Source organism: Pinus tabuliformis, chromosome 9 (assembly GCF_031772625.1).
Source record: "Pinus tabuliformis cultivar Carrire ecotype Pingquan chromosome 9, CPIR1, whole genome shotgun sequence".
NCBI classification, from domain to species: Eukaryota; Viridiplantae; Streptophyta; class Pinopsida; order Pinales; family Pinaceae; genus Pinus; species Pinus tabuliformis.
The window spans coordinates 1,685,550,096-1,685,567,184 of NC_142307.1; the positions used below are offsets into that span (position 1 = coordinate 1,685,550,096).

A 17,089-nucleotide genomic window follows, 5' to 3' on the forward strand; every position below is an offset into this window, starting at 1 on the left:
TCTGTTCTGACATGCCAATTCCCATATTGCAGATCCTTTTGGCATTTCTTCCTTTCTCATAATCTCTTCGGCTACTATGGGCATGTTATATTTTAATGTCCATATTTCCTTCCATAGATCTTTGCCTCCTTTCATCCACCTCCACCAAAGTTTCACCGCTAAGACTTGATTTAAAATAGCTGGATCTCTTAACCCTAGTCCTCCTTCCTCCTTTGTTTTTGTTAAGCTGTACCATGAACTTAGGGCCCATTTCTTCTGCTGTTTAGGTCCTCCCCATAGGAATTTCCTGTAAATTTCAATCATTTTGGTGTAAACTCCTTTCGGGATTTCCATAACCGATAGGGGATAGATAGGGATTGATCGTAATGTTGATTTAAGAAGCACCAACCTAGTTGCTATATTCAGAGTCCGAGATGCCCAGTTTTCTAATCTGCTCTTAAGTTTCTCTATAATGGGTTGCCAATTGGCTATCCTTAGCGAGCTTATATCGAGCATGGTTCTTAGGTATTTGGTGGGCAGCTCTCCCTTTCTGAACCCCAAGATTCTTGTCAGATGGGCTTTAACTATTTCAGGTGAGTTGAAAATAAAGGCGCTCGATTTATCCTTATTTATTTCAGTTCCAGAAGCTTCCATGAATATCTCCAGGATCTCCTTTACCTTTTTTACTTCTTGCAGTGATACCTTGCAGAATATCATGATTTCATCTACGAACTGTTGGTGAGTAACTGGGATGTTGTTTCCCCATAGGCGAAACCCTTTAATTTTCCTTTCTCTTAGCTCTTTCTTAATGTACCTTCCCAGCCCTTCAACTGATATTATAAACAGGAAAGGGGAGAGGGGGTCTCCTTAGCACAGGCCTCTTGAAGCATTAAAGGTTGCAGTTGGGGTACCATTTAGGAGAATGGAGAAGTTCGGCGTTGATATCATGCTAAGTATCGATTTCACCCCTCTGTTGCAGAACCCATAGGCTTGAAGAATGGATTCTAGATACTTCCAATTTATTCTATCGTATGCTTTTGACAGGTCCAACTTTATCATCATGCCTGGTTCCTTTTTTTGTTTTAAGGTGTGTATAACTTCTTGAGATACTACCAGACCATCTAAGATTTTCCTCCCCTCCACGAACCCTGTCTTTTATGGGGATATTATGTTAGGCAGGATTGGTTTGAGTCTTTTGACCGTTAAGGTGGTTATAATCTTATAAATAACGTTACACAGGGTAATCGACCAGAAGCCTTCTACTGATTTTGAATGAGCCGATTTGGGGATGAGAGTTAATAAAGTAGAGTTTAATCCAGGCCATACCTTTTGATGTATGTGCGCTTCCTCCACCACTTCTAAGATTTCTTCTCGATGTGTTTCTCATTTTTCACGTAGCATGGTCCATCGAAATTATTTAGCATGGGTACTCCTTAGACAGGGAATCAAATTCCGCATCCAACAAGTGATCTTGCTCGAAATTTGAGTAAAATTGTAGGGCGATAAGTTGAAAATACGAGTTGAAAAAAATAGCTTTTTATTTTTTTTATTTTTTTTTAGTATTTTTACTTTTTTACTCCAAAAATGGTGAATCATCCCCCGTGGTTGACATCATCATCTTGAATCCTATTGGTTCTTATAAATTCGATTTTGTTTTTACATTTTTGTTTTGAGGCCCATTTTAGACCTCAAAATTTCTCTAATGAGTACTCTTTTCTTTTATTACTATTGTTGCTATTGTCTTTGTACTTTGGTTAATTATATTTTTTCTTTCATAGCCTCCTGATAAATTTTATAGGTCAATAATAATATTTTTCTAAGCTTTGACAACATATAAAAGGATTGGAAGAACATAGCATAGCAAGAAGACTTTCCTAAATTATAGAAGAACATGATTTCACTTTGAAGTATGCATTTGAGAAGTGAAATTTTTTTATCATGCATTAAATGATAACTTAGAAGAAGAGGGTTCTCCTGGTAAGAGGAAGAGGATAATATGAAGATGTCTACCTCAGTTAAAATAGTTATCCCTAATCTTGAAATAGTCTCATGATTAAAGAAGACCTCGTACTTTGGGAAAGAAGGACTCATGTCAGTCAAGATAGAAATATTGACTTCAAAGGGAGCTGGAAGTAGAATTTGACATGAAGAAACTTACACTACAAACTTGGGACTTGAGGATACATCAATTGGGTTGGGAGTGCTAATAGAGATACTACTGATGGTTGGTATCTGGTATTGTTTCTTGAATGAGTATTAAGTAAAATTTTGTTAAACATTCGAGGCAAAAGATGTGGGAGTTGGTACAATTAGTTGTGAAGAATCTTGACTTTGAAAAATATTTGATGGAATATTTAGCGACATGCTAGATTTTATTGTGATTCTCTACAAATATTTTCGAGAACTTATCTTTTATAGAAGATGGAAGCTCTTGATGATTGAAGAGTATGGTGCAGATAGAATCCAAGAAGCTACAATAGATCTCCACTAATGGACAAGTAACCGATGAATTGATGAAGTCCCTTCCTAAGGGAAAGGGTGAGTATTTTTAGACAAGCTTGGGCTTGTGGATATCTCCTCCCCATTTGTGAGAGGGTGAGGATGGACACTTTGTTCTCCATGTGTCATGTCCTATGGTCAGGACTAACCATCATAAGTCTAGTACATGAACATGGATAAGGAGAATGGTGGATTGGATAAGCATCTTGGATGAACATTCTTGAGTCATGTACTATGGTTGATTAGGATTAACACCCTAAGTCAAGTATATGGACTTGGTAAAGAGTGGTTTAGTGGATGAAATTTTCCTTGGGATTAGGAAATGTTCCTATGACAACATACCTTGGTGAACTTAGGTGGGCTATCTGCCTTGAGAGGTAGCGGTGTCCAATTGAATACCTCCTAGAATTGTGCTCTAATTTAGTGGAGATATAGAGAATACTTGTCAAGGCCTTGGTATTTTGACAATGTGGTTATGATGATGTTATCATCACTGATGCTTATCAATCCAAATCCTTTCTTATAGAAGTTCTCAACTTGAGAATATCTGATAAGTCAATATGAATGCCTCCCAAGTTAAGAGGAGCATTGAAATTGTAACTTGGTTTAGTCTTCATAATTGTCATTATCACTATGTACTTCATGTAAAAAAAAAGGAGGAAAAAATATTATTATTTTTATTTTAAAGCATGTTCTTTATGTTTTGTATTGTTCAAAAGAAAATATAAAAGGGCATGTTATTCATGGCCCTTGTGAAAAGAAGAAAATTTGAATTTTGTATGTGTCATTTTTCCCTCTAAGTTTCCAATTCAGCCCTCCAAAAAGACAAGTTGGCCTACCCAAAGGATGTGTCTCTTCACATGAATGAACAAATTTATATTGGCACATATCATCCACCATTTAGAATCTGATTCGGGTCTCTTCTATGGTAAGAAAAATTTGGGTCTATGGCATGAAATTTGAGGCACATAAAACAAACTTCCTATGACATATTCTTATCTATGATACAAAGTTCTTGAGGTAAGATAGTTTTATGACATCCAATTTTTTTTGAGGAGCTAGAGTTATGTGACATCCAATTTTTCCGAGGAAAAAAAATTGTGACTCTTGATTTTTCTGAGGCATGAGAACGAGTTTCAAAGGTACATGTTGGTGTGAATTTTTGAGGCATATTCTATTGTAATGATTCTAGTTTCAGAGCCACATTTGCCTATAATTATGCAAGATTCATAGGCATCTAAGGACAAGCATATGGAATATTAGTTGACTATCTTATAGAAAAAACATGGTAGAATTTGGGGGGTTTACTTGGAACTTGGATCACTGGTTAGTTTGGCTTGGATTCATCTTGTTGACAAAGAAGTGATAAGGAAACGATTGATGGGTTTCATCCTTGTGGGTTTTTCCCTGGCCTCTAGCCTACTTTCTCCTGTCTCTTGCGTTTTTTGCATTGTATTTGTATCATTGCTTGATGACCTAATAAATGAGGTAATGGCTAAATGAAAATCATATAAATAAATAGTCACAAATAATTATCATGTTAAGAAATTATATCATTTATTTAAATTTGAAGAGGTGATACTAGTTATTATATTTCCAATGGATTGTCCATAATTCTTCCTTCACCAAAATTTGATTATGTTAATGGAGGATTCCTCCATGCTCTTATTTCCATGAAGCAACAAATCAATGAGTTTCGGAAACAAGTTTCTTCAACTTCTACTTAAATGGAGGTCGAAAGGCTGACCGTGGGAAGTTGATGGTGACTTTATCGCAAAGTAGGAAGGAAAGGTTGTGAGTAATCGAGAAATGCGAAAACTTGTGACTTAGTTGCATATTCCTTCATTATTTGTATTCTCATCTATGACTGCACTAAATCACATTCCAATTGCGATTGGTCTAAATTAAATTTCCAAATATGACTAGCCTCAATCACATCTCCTTTCATTTAGTTGCATTTCCAGTTGTGATTTCCCTCAGTCACATTTTATTTCACTTAGTCGCATTTTTATTTTGTAGTTGTTCTTAGTCACATCATACTTCCTTTGGCCACATTTAAATTTGTGAATGGAATTTGTAATTTCTTACATTGCACTATTTCCGTTAGAATATGATTCACCTCATTGTTAATGCTTCGTTGTCCATGCAATGATTAAGGGTAGGATTTTTGAGTCGCATCCACCACCAAGGATTAGAAGAGGGGAGACAGATCACTTGGCTATGATTGACATATATCCAACTTCATTGACTCATTCAAAGGTCTTATTTACGTTGTTGATACTACCAATGATACATGAGTACTAGTTTTTTACAAGATTATGGAACTTTTTTCACAATTGAATGAACAGAATAAAGAGATTTCCACCTCTGATTCATCTTTTTGGAGGGGAACATCCTAATGAGGATTATAACAAAACAAGGAACTAAAACTATTTGAAATACTATCATGAGAATAAAGAATATTTCTTTTGAAAGGCATGGATTCTGCCGAAAACAAGCATTAGTGTGATGGCTTCCCTCTTAGTTATAGTAGTAATTCTATATTTTATGGGAGGTACCAATGGTACATCTCATCAAGAATGGTTCCAACATAATTCACCTTGGCTCTGGTAAGGTAAAAAATGTAGATAATGTGATTTCTATTGTGTAAAATTCAAAATCCAATAGGCCTCACTTAGGAGGAGTCCATTATTGCACATTGAAGAAGAAAACAACTCCATGGAGATATGATAGAAACCAAGGTGCTTTCTAGGGAGATGAAAGGGAACCTATTTCAACATATGGATGAAATTCACCATTTATTTATGGCTATATCTCCAAGTATTGTGAAAAACAAGAACAACAAATATGCTAATGCGAATGCATATTAAGCACAAATGCAATCAAATACTAAAGTTGTGTTTTTCCCTAGGTAGTGCTACAGGTGATCCCTTTCAAATTACAATCACAAAAGGTATAACATATACCCTAGGTCATGAAAAATGAAAGAAATTGAGTCATCCTATCTCCAATTGATATTTTGATAGTAAAAAAATCAACGTAAATTCTCCCTCAAGGAAAGATGGCATTGTTGTTCTCTACTGCAACCAAATAGTGTGCAAGAATATAGTAGTTTCACGACAGTAAATAGAAATGAATTAAACCTTTTTATTGAGGCCTCTTAAGCCTAGACAAGTGATGAAAATTTTTAGGAAGGTATGTCCAATATTGACTTCATGTTGAAGTCTGAAATCAGTTTGTGAAGAATTTTACAAAATCTCAGTTTGAAAATATTTTCAGGTTTCTTGAATAAAAGTGTCTCTTCAAAGTTTTCAAAGTAGACTTGAAATCATTCAAAAATTGCATTGGAAATTTTCTGTATCCCAATCCTCATTTAGTTTTGGAGGAATTCTCGACAAATAAAGGAAAAATGTGAAACACCCATATCACCTTCCCCTTCACTTTACATCTCTACATGGGCTTACATTCACCAACTGCCAACCAATCAAAACATAATGTGGAAATAATGGATGCATGAAGATGGAAGGAAAAATTTTATGTACTGTAATGAAGAATTGTTGAATTTCTCAACCTTGCAGTCCAAGACAAAAGAGGAGAGAAAATAATTATTTGATCGTAAACAAAATACTCAAAGTATCATTGATGAAATTGGTTCAAATCTATTGAAGTTGAAGCTAATATTTTCTGACATATGCTAGGCTATAATTAGGCTTACATGACTCATGGGTGAATTGGAAAGACATTTCAGGGAAAGACTCCAGCTTGGAATTCTAGCATAATGCCACAATGTGACATGATGAACAAGCAAATTCATTATATTCCCACTAGCAACATAAATGGTAGAATTAGGTCAAGGCTATTAAGATATGAAAGTGGAATCAAGTACTTTAGGGCTCATTTAGATTCAAGGAGAAATAAGCTCAACCATGAATTCATCTTTCATCCACGTGATGTGTATTAATGGTTAAATCGCTATAATTTATTTCCCATATTGTAAATTGTTATTTTGGCATAATTACGAAAGGGTAAATTCTAAAAGTCACAAGAATGCAAAATATTACTAGAAGTTGAATAGAGTCATGACGAAAGAAAAGAATCATGAGGAAGGCGAAAGGTCACCCATCCATTTGCATAAACATCTCCTCATGCCTCATACATTAGGGACTTTTAGCACTTAAGCTCTACTAGCATCTAGATAGTTGTCTTGTGCTTAGGTAGCTGGAGCACTCTCTCCCTTGGTGGATTTTAGATTGAGTGTTTGTGAGGATAGGGTTTTGTCTTTGAAATGATACTAGCATCCCTCATTCCACTACTAGATTTTGATGGGCTTATGGCACATTTACTTGGATTTGTAGCATATAATGAGAATATTTTCACTTTCGACATCGATTCTTGTGCACTTCCATGGTGGTTATAATGGCTACTTAGTATTTCCATTATGCATGAATGTGTGATTGTATATTAGTTGTACATATATGAACTAATTCATTGCTATCAATTGTACTTTTTATTTTAAATATTCTCTCTTTATTCCATGCTAATTCTAGTAAACAATTGCGAACTAGTTTGCAATAAGCCCCTAGAACTTTCTTACTTGTATGTCTCGGATGGTTTCAGCTAACTAACTCCTCTTTCAGATGTACTTCTTCTTGTTGTTTTTCTTCTATATTCTTGTGCATTGCTTTGCAATTTTTTCAATTATAGGTTGATTTCCTCCTCATTCTCTGACAATTTCACACTTACTCTCATGCTAAATTCTCTACATTTGACAACCAAGATTAAAACACACATGGTGGCATCTAGACCAGTATACTGGATGGGAATCCTTTCCCAAACAATCTAAGGTTTAATTAGGAATTCACACTGGGGAGACACCCTTAGTGTTGGTGGTACATTTTTCCTTGTCAACATATTTTGTGCTAAAAGGAGGGCAAATGAAAAGTTGATGTTATGGAACTTACATCTTAAGTTTTACTTTAAATGGATCCTTCCCAAATATTTATCCTAAATTTCTTTTCTGAACAAAGTAAATATTTCAATTCTCGTTAAGATAGTTGATCTCTTATCAAAAAATAAGTTTGATGGTGAGGTGAAATATTTGTATTAGAACATACACTTCAGTTTCTTCAAAATTGTCTTTCCAACGATGTGCATTGTGAAGATGTTACTTGCATACTTTTCACTCTTATGGTTGAAGGTAGTGTTAAAGAATGGTGCAAAACCTTACCAACTGCATCTATTCATTCTTTTGAACAATTCATAAGGAGCTTCATTATGCTTTTGACATGTATGATTGTCAAAGTTTGTTTAAAAATATCAATAAGCTTAGAATGAAACTAGATGAATTATTGGAAGATTTTGTTGATAGATTTCTCCATATTTGTTATCAATTTCCTAAAAGAGATGTGGATTGGAGTTATTTGTGTGAAAAGTTTCGACTATCAGTTTACCTTTCTATGGAACAATTTAAATCTAAAATGAATGTTGATAATAAATCATCCAATAATTTTGGTAATCTGCAAGTTACAAATCAACCATATTTTATCCCTACTTTTGTCATGCCAACTTTTGTCTCTTTTCCAGATGTGAGTCAAGGAAATTCTCAAGCCTCAGAGGAGGAAATTGCTACCCCTAATATTTTTTATCCTCCTTCAACTTCATTACCTAATGAAATTATTTCTTGTGGCAAGGATAAAATTTTTTCTATCAATAATTTAGGTAATGAAGAGATTTTCATGAAAAGGAGCAGAGTTGTCCTACGGTACAAGCTGTTATAGGTTCCTCAGAAGTAGGGAAAACTGAAAATCAAATTGGTAAACCACCTCTTCTTGTTGAAGAGATTCAACATAATCCCATTGAACACATTCTTGAATCCATTCATGAATCTCCAAATAATATGATCCTACCTTTACCTACTTGCAATGGTGAAGTCCTTGTCTCAGATAATACTAAATGTTCAACGAATACCATGGAGCATAATATGAACGTTAATCTGTCTATTCTGCATGGTGAAATGAATATGAAAAATCTAAATCCTGAAATATATTTGATTGGAAGTGATGTTTCTTCAAGGGATTCGTTTCATCCTCTTTCATCAAAATCTCATAAACTCCTTGTACCATAATTCACTCAATGAATTTACTACACCAGCAATCACTTCAAAACCTCTTGATTATCATTTTGTTGGGCTAGATAGTGATTAGATATAAGGTAGTTATGTCTTACATATAGAGGAAGAAAAGAATGAAAACATGTCTCATCACTCTTCTAATTCCCAAATCCCAGTATGTCAAGATGATAATTTCCCTACTTAGGTCATTCAAAACAACCCTCCAGTCTCTCCAGTCATGATCGATGAAGAATATCATGTTTTGAATGATCAGTTAAGTGAAATCAAAATATTGAATCAAACTAGTGACTTTGAAAACCTTCATCTTGTTAACAATAACGTAATTGATATATTTGATGATGGATTTAAATATACATTTGTTGATTTGTTGACTCCCCAAGAAGATATGGATATGCAATATCTTGACCTGGAATATGATCTGATTATAGAAGGGTTACTTATAGGAATCAAACCCTTTTCTTTTTCAACACACTAATCATTGTCTCTTGATGCGTATAGTGAATCTATTTCAATTGAAAATATTCTAAATCCTCTAAACTCTCATTTTGATTAATTGGATTTTAACAAGACATAAGGAAGTGAAGTCTTACATGTTGAAGAATAAAAGAATGGAATTACTTCCCATTCCTATTGTGGTTTGCAATCTATAACATTGGAATAAGATAATTTTTTGGTTCATATCACTCATGAAACACCTTCGACTGATTCATCTCCATTTATGGGTAAAAGGAGAATCTTACATCTCAAATGATCAATTTGGTGATATTGAAACATCTGATCAAACCAATGATTCTTATAGCTTCCATCCTATTAATAATGATCTTGTTAATATAACTAATGTTGTATGTCTACATAAAATTGGTGATCTGACCAAGCCCTTGAAATTTGATCATCTAACATTTGAAAGTTTAGGGAATTGTCAGGAGATTGAGTCACTTCAGCCCTCACTAATGGTTATGTTAGTTCTAACAATTCTGATGAGATCACTTGACTTTTTTAGATTATGTTTTCCTCACAATATTCTCTTCTTAGCGCCATCTTGTTGGATGTAAGCTCATATTCAAAATATTTTCAATGTCTTCAAGTTATTGTTTGTCAATATCAAGCTAGAATCACTAGTTGGTTGGAAGAATCCTATTTGGCTAATTCTTCAGTAAACAAGCGACTTTCAATCTCTATTGTGTTGAATCTAGGGCTAAACATGAATGAATGCATTCTTTGAGAGATGTTCAAGGTTTCAAGGTTTGTTTATCATGATAGAATTGATGATTAAATAGAAGATTCCATTTATGGTAAATTCTTGTACAACTAAGCAACATCTCATTTCTTATGTGCTTGATATAAATGAATGCATGCTTTTGAGAAGATTCCAAGGTTCTCATGTATATCATTTTGTCTATCAAGATACAATTGTGATTGGGCAAAAGCAATATTTCTTGGAAAGTTCCTTTTCCAGTAGGTGTGACCTTCTCTCTTTTGTGCAAGTTACACAAGTAAATGTCCTAATTTTGCACATTGTTTTATAGTGGTACTGGTTGCTAGCATATTTTTGTTTATAGGTTAGAAAAAAATTAGATGACTACATTGGAAGTTTGAATTCACATGAGCCCAATCTCTTATCTTTAGTTATATTAGGGTTTATATTTATTTTCAACTTATTTTCTTACTAGAGTAGTTTTGAATGCATTTGATTTCATAGTTAGTTTCATGCTTCCATTATCTTCATTTTTCATTTAGTTGTGGCTTGTATTTCATTAGATTGTTCTTTCATTTTTCATTTAGAATTCATTTCTTGCATTACTTTTATTTTATTTTGCATTTAACGTTCTCTCCTTTCATTGCATTGTTCATTCACTGTTCTAGTTTGTATTAGTTCCTGACAACACTTTTCCTTTTCCAGGCTTGTACACAAATAAAACCCTAGAAGAGCTCCTTCACCCATTTTTTTTTTGTAATGTTGAAATCCCATCAATGGTGGTGTGTCACTGTGTTTCCTATTTCATGAAGCAACTAATTTCAGACCATGGTATTCTGCTACGTCCAGGAAATATTCCCTATGAGTCTGATCTATTAACAAGGAAAACATGAGAAGGTATTCATGGGAAACTGTAATCAGTTCATACGACTTGTATATTTAACCTAAAATATATTTATGGCCTGGTCCTAAAAATATTTTATATTTTTGTTTTAATATCCACTTTTCAGTTAGAGATGTGATGTGGAAATATGGCATGAGGGAAAACCTAAGTCAGAAAATATTTTAGTTTCTATAAAATAAGAAACAACCTCTCTTTCCTATAAAATAAGTTGGAATCCATCATCAGCCCTGGAATAATGAATTCCCTAAAAAATAATCCAAGTGCATAAAAAAATAGTAAAATAAAATAAAGGGTAAAGGCATGAGAAAGGTTTACTACACAGAGAGGTGATGCAAGAAATTTTGTTGGGTCTATGGATGCTTGCTAGTAGCGAATTAATGCTTGTGATTTCTTGAGTGACTCTATCGGGGCTGTGGATGCTCACTGGGAGCAGAGAAATGCCAGAAACTTACTTTAAGTTTTGAATATAATAAACCCTCTATCATGTCATCTATGCTATTGTCGAAGACTTGTGGTGTGAGCTCTTGGTTTGGTGATTGAGGAATAACATGCCTTATCTGTGAGATAGATAGACAACGCATCTATTAATGGTTAAGTAACTCAATTGGTACCCACATTATGTAGTTCAATACTTACTCACATCACTTTTAAGACTCCATTTATCAAAGGCATGAAGGCTAATATGGTGGAATCTACCATTGATTCACCAATTATTGTATCTGCTACAACACCCCCCAAACTTTTTAGCATGTATACCTAAATTTTGGGCCCCCCTTTTCTTTTCAAGTTTTCAATGGTCATTATTGTTGCTTGAATTGGTCAAAATCCTTGAATGACCTTTCTATCATTGGAGGCTATGGTTGCTCATGTTTTCATAAAGCACATAGACTATATCTGCCTTGCCTCATATTGGTTCTCATTCTTTTAAATGAATTATGGTGTGAGGATTTAATGCTTCATTCATGCACTTTTAAATCCTTATACTACTATATTATGCATTGCAATATATAGGAATGAATTTTGTATTGTACAACTGGATATTCTAGCCATGCATTACCTTATTTCTCGTGCCCTACTTTACATCTTCAAGGATGAATTCTCAAGAATAGTTCATGGAAATTTCCAGTCCCATTAATTTCATTTTCACTTCCATTTTTCATTGAACTTCATTTCAAAAAGAGACATTGGAAACACCTTTATCACTTGTATTTGAAAAATCACTTAAAATTTTTCTTTGGAATTTTTACAAAATCCATTTTATTGGAACTAGCTTGCTCAACTAGCATGTGCTTATGATATATTTCTTCTATTGTGTATTTGAAACTTTAGCATTAAAGCTTGTAAAAGATCATATTTAGGTCTCTTGTATTAATCATTGAAAGGCTCATCAGTTTTACTTATTTAGATTATATTTGAGCATGCAATTTTTCCTTCAAAGTTCATATGTGGAAGAGGTTACATGCTAGAAATCATAAAAGAAACAAGCTATTATGAAGGATATGGGTGTGAAGTTTTCATCAAATGGTATTGTGGAAACATTTGGAAATGATGAGGCCTCTTTGAAGGTTGTGGAGGACAATTTTGTGGTTGTTGATCTATCTCACTTTGGTAGAATTAGAGCCATTGGAGTTGATAGGATACACTTTATGTGTAACTAAAGCATTGATGATGTCCAATCTTTGGAACGGAGATAGGGATGTAATACCATGTTTTGACACCAACATATTACATTATTGAAGATTGAAGTTCAATATATAACAAACAAGACTTTACTCTTTCTATCATGCATCCTAGAAGTGACCAAGTGATGAAACTCTTCAATCTTGAGGAAATTGTTGGAAAACCGTATGGAACTCATCTGCATTATGCTATGGAAAGAAATCATGTAACTGTGGGCATTGGTAGTGTGTTATCAGAGACATGTTTCTCATTATTTCTGTCACCAACTATAGCTGGTTTTTTTGGAAGTCAATCATAAAATTTGGTGCTATCCACATGGGGGCATGTGCGTGGGAATGATTGGGAATTCTCCAAGGAAGACCTGTTACTGGTACAGAGCTTGCAAATGAGTCTATGAGTTTAATTCCCTTGAAATTGATTTATGGAGGACCATTTATTTGAAAAATGGGTGTTACATAGGCCAAGAGACAATTGCAAGGCCCATCACATATGATGGTGTCAAGCAACATTTGTGGGGTATTTAATCAGACAGTCCTCCATCTACTTGAAGAAATATCACAATTAATGGAACAAAGGTTGGAAAACTTACAACTTATGCCCTTGGGAGCAATGGTATTAAATATGCAGGACTTTGTTATGTGAAAATGTAGGTTGGTTTCCTAGGAAAAGAGGTAAATATTGGAGACATACAATATGGATGGGATTTTGTTAGTTTCTAGGTCCAAAGACTATATTGTATGTCTGGGATTCTGTAAGTGACCAAGTTCTGCAGATTTTCAAACATGCCAAAGGGTCAGCAAGTAGTCTAATAATGGTGCCACTTCCTCCATGGGGAATTTTATAGAATAATCAAATTAGTTTTCATAACAAGGGAAGATATTTCCTCTTGTTGTCACTATTGAAGAAATATAGAGAACCAAGGGAAGGGGATCCTGGTTATGATATTTCAAATGATCTGTTACTAATACTTCCTTTAGCAGAACTTAATTCTATGAATGGTGGATGTATTGATACTCTTCTTTCCATTAAGCATTAAATCAACAAGTTGTAGCAACAATGTTCTTTGGATTCTATTCAAATGGAGTTGGAAATGCTGACTGTGGGAAATTTATGGTGACTGAATCGCAAAATAAGAAGGCAGGATTATGACTAATAGAGAAATGAGAAAAATTGTTACTTAGTCACATCTTCCTTAATCACATTCTCATCTGTAACTGGCCTAAGTCACATTTCCAATTGCAACCTTTCATTTAGTCACACTTCCAATTGGATTTCCCTCAATCACATGTTCTTTCACTTAGTCACTTTTTTATTTTTCGACTTGTCTTAGTCTCATCATACTTCCTTTCATCACATTTTCATTTGTGAATGGAATTTTCCATTAAAATACAATTTACCAAATAATTAATCCTTCATATTGCTTGTAATGATTAAGGGGACGGTTGTTCGAGTCACATCCACCTCCAAGGATTGGAAGAGGGAAGCCAGATCACTTGGATACATTTGAAGTAGACCCAAATTCACCAACTCATTCAATCATCATATTTACATTGCTGATACTGCCAACGATACATGAGTACCAATGTTTTACAAGATTCTGGAACTGATTTCATAATTGAACGAACACAATCAAATATTTCCACCATTGGTTCATCCTGCAATAGAGGAACCTCCTAACGAGGATTATAATTGAACGAGGGACTAAAACTATTTGCAAGGCTATCATGAGAATAAAGAACAAATATTTTAGAAGGTATGGATTCTTCCAGAAACAAACATTAGTTTGATGTTTTCCCTCTAAGTTCCAATAGTAATTTTATATTTTATGGGAGGTATCAATGGTACATTTCATCGAGAATGGTTCCAGCCTAATTCACCTTGGATTTTATAAGGTAAAAAATGTAGATAATGTGATTTCTATTGTGAAAAATACAAAATCTAGCATAGCCTCACTTAGGAGGAGTCCCTTATTACACATTAAAGAAGAAAACAAATCCATGGAGATATAACAAAAACCAAGGTTGTTTCTACGGTGATAAAAGGGAACCTATTTCAACATAGGGATCAACTTCACCATTTATCTAAGGGTATATCTCCAAGTATGGTGACAAACAAGATAAAAAAATATGCTAATTGGGATGGAGGTTAAGCACAGATGTAATCAAATACTAAAGTTGTGTTTTCCCCTGTGTAGTGCAAAAGGTGATCCCTCTCAACTTGGAATCACAAAATGTAGAACATAAACCCCAGCACGTGCAAAATTAAAGAAATTGAATCATCCCAACTCTAATTGATATTTTGATAGAAAGAGATTGAAGTAAATTCTCCCTCAAGGAAACATGGCATTATTGTGCTCTCCTATGACCATATAGTGTGCAAGAAGGATAAAAAGTGAAGTAGTTGCATGACAATAAATAACAATGAAGAAATCCTTGTTATTGAGGCCTCTTAAGCCTGTAGAAGCGATGCAAATTTATGAGAAGGCGTGTCCAAGATTGAGTTCATATTGAAGTATGAAATAAGTTTGTGAATCCATTTATAGAATATCGAATTGAAAACACTGTTAGGTTTCTTGAAAATGTCTTTATAAAGTTTTCAAAGTCGACCTCAAATCCTTCAAAATTGAATTGGAAATTTTCTCTATGCAAATCCTTCTTCAATTTTGGAGGAACCCTCAAAAAATCAAGGAAAAATATGAAACACCCATCTCACCATCCCCTTCACTCTACATCTCTACATGGGCTTAAATTCATCAACTGCTAACCAATCAAAAAGTCATGTGACAATAATGGTCATAGGAACGATGGAAGGAAAATTGTTTTGTGCAATGAAGAATTGTTGAATTAGTCCATGCCAAAAGAGTAGATAAAATAAGCGTATGATCGTAAACAAAATTCTCAACGTGTCCTTGATGAAAGTGGTTCAAATCAGTTGAAGTTGAAGCTCATATTTTTAGGCATATGCTGGAATATAATTAGGCTTACACGACTTAGGTGTGAATTGGAAATACATTTTAGACAAAGATTCCATCTTGGAATTCTAGCATAATGCCAGAATGTGACCTTGTCAGCGAACAAATTCATTATGTTCCCACTGGCAACATAAATGACAGAATCAGGTCAAGCCTATTAAGATATGAAATGGTAAATGCTAAAAATCACAAGAATGTAAAAGGTTATTAGAAGTTGAATAAAGTCATGAGGAATGCAAAGAGTCACAAGGAAGGTGAAAGGTCACCCACCCATTTGCATAAACATCCACTCATGCCTTATTCATCAGGTACTTTTAGCATTTGAGCTCTACTATCATCTAGATAGATATTTTTTGCCTAGGTAGCAGGAGAAATCTCACTATGGGTCATGAGGGTTTCACTTGGGGAGCAATACAATACCACATGGATTCCTATTGGGGGATATATATTGAGGAAAAAATGAGATAATATATTGAGCATATAATAGGGGGTAAAGGGTTTTTATATTGGCAAGTATAAAAAATGGAGCTCAAAGCTAATGAAAAAAATAAAGTGGTATAAAAAATGTTAATGAGAAAATAGATACCTATAATATCCAGCGAAGGTAGGGGTTTCTTAAATTGCAAAGGTGAATTGGGTTTGTGTTGGTAGGGGGTTAAATAATGTGATTTTGAGAGGTATTTTCCATTATGTAGTCAAATTAAGGGTATTGTTTAGTATGCCACAAACACATGTGATATGCCAGAGGTTCATTGAGTGAAGTCCTCATTCTCTTGGCAGATTTTAGGCTAAGAGCTCATGAGGCTAGGGTTTTTTCTTAGAGATTATATGATAAACCCTTATTCCACTAATAGATTTTGATGGGCTTGTGGTACATGTACTTGGGTTTGCATCATATTAATGAGAAGATTTTCACTTTTGGCATCGATTTCCATGCACTTTCATGGTGCTTATAATGGCTATCTAGTATTTCCATTTTGTGTGCATGTGTGCTTTCACATTGGTTGCACGTTGATGAACTAATTCATGGCTATCGCTTATATGTTTCCTTTTAAATATTTTCTCTTTATCCAATGCTAATACTAGTAACCTATTGCGAACTAGTTTTCAATTAACCACTAACACTTTTTTGTTTGTATGTCTCGAGTGGGTTTAGATAACTAACTGTCCTCTTTGAAATGTACTTCTTATTGTTGTTTTACTACTATATTTTCGTACATTTATTTGCATTTTGTCAATTATAGGTTTGTTTCATCCTCACTCTCTAGGAATTTCACACTTACTCTCATGCTAACTTCTTTGCATTTGACGGCTAAGAGTAAAACACACATGGTGGCATCCAAGCCCACATACTGGATGGGGCTCTTATTGCAAATGGTGCGAGGGATAATTGGGACTTTACACTGGGAAGACCCCCTTACTATGAGTGGTACATTTTTCCCATCAACAAGTCCTTTAGAACACCACCAAAAATTTAATTTCTTCCAATACCTTCACTAGTACAACCTGCCTCTTTCCCTCTCAAGTTTGACATCCACCAATCCCATTGTTGGCTTATTTGCACAAATTTTGTAATCAACTTCCCTCTTAGAATATGAGCTTTGATACTATGTTAAATTTACCAATACCAGTTATGGGTAATTTATTACCTAGTAAATCACTTGTTAATTTTATTTATTATAAATTACTAAATAAAAGAATTACTAGAATTTTTAATAGGTAAAAAAAACA

The 17,089-nt window shown here is 34.2% G+C and overlaps 1 pseudogene; it reads left to right on the top strand.

Annotated features, from left to right (window-relative positions):
- Positions 1-451: 451 nt before the first annotated feature.
- On the top strand, positions 452-13,106 carry LOC149155354 (putative transferase At1g60990, chloroplastic pseudogene; annotated as a pseudogene).
- The last annotated feature ends 3,983 nt before the right edge of the window (positions 13,107-17,089 follow it).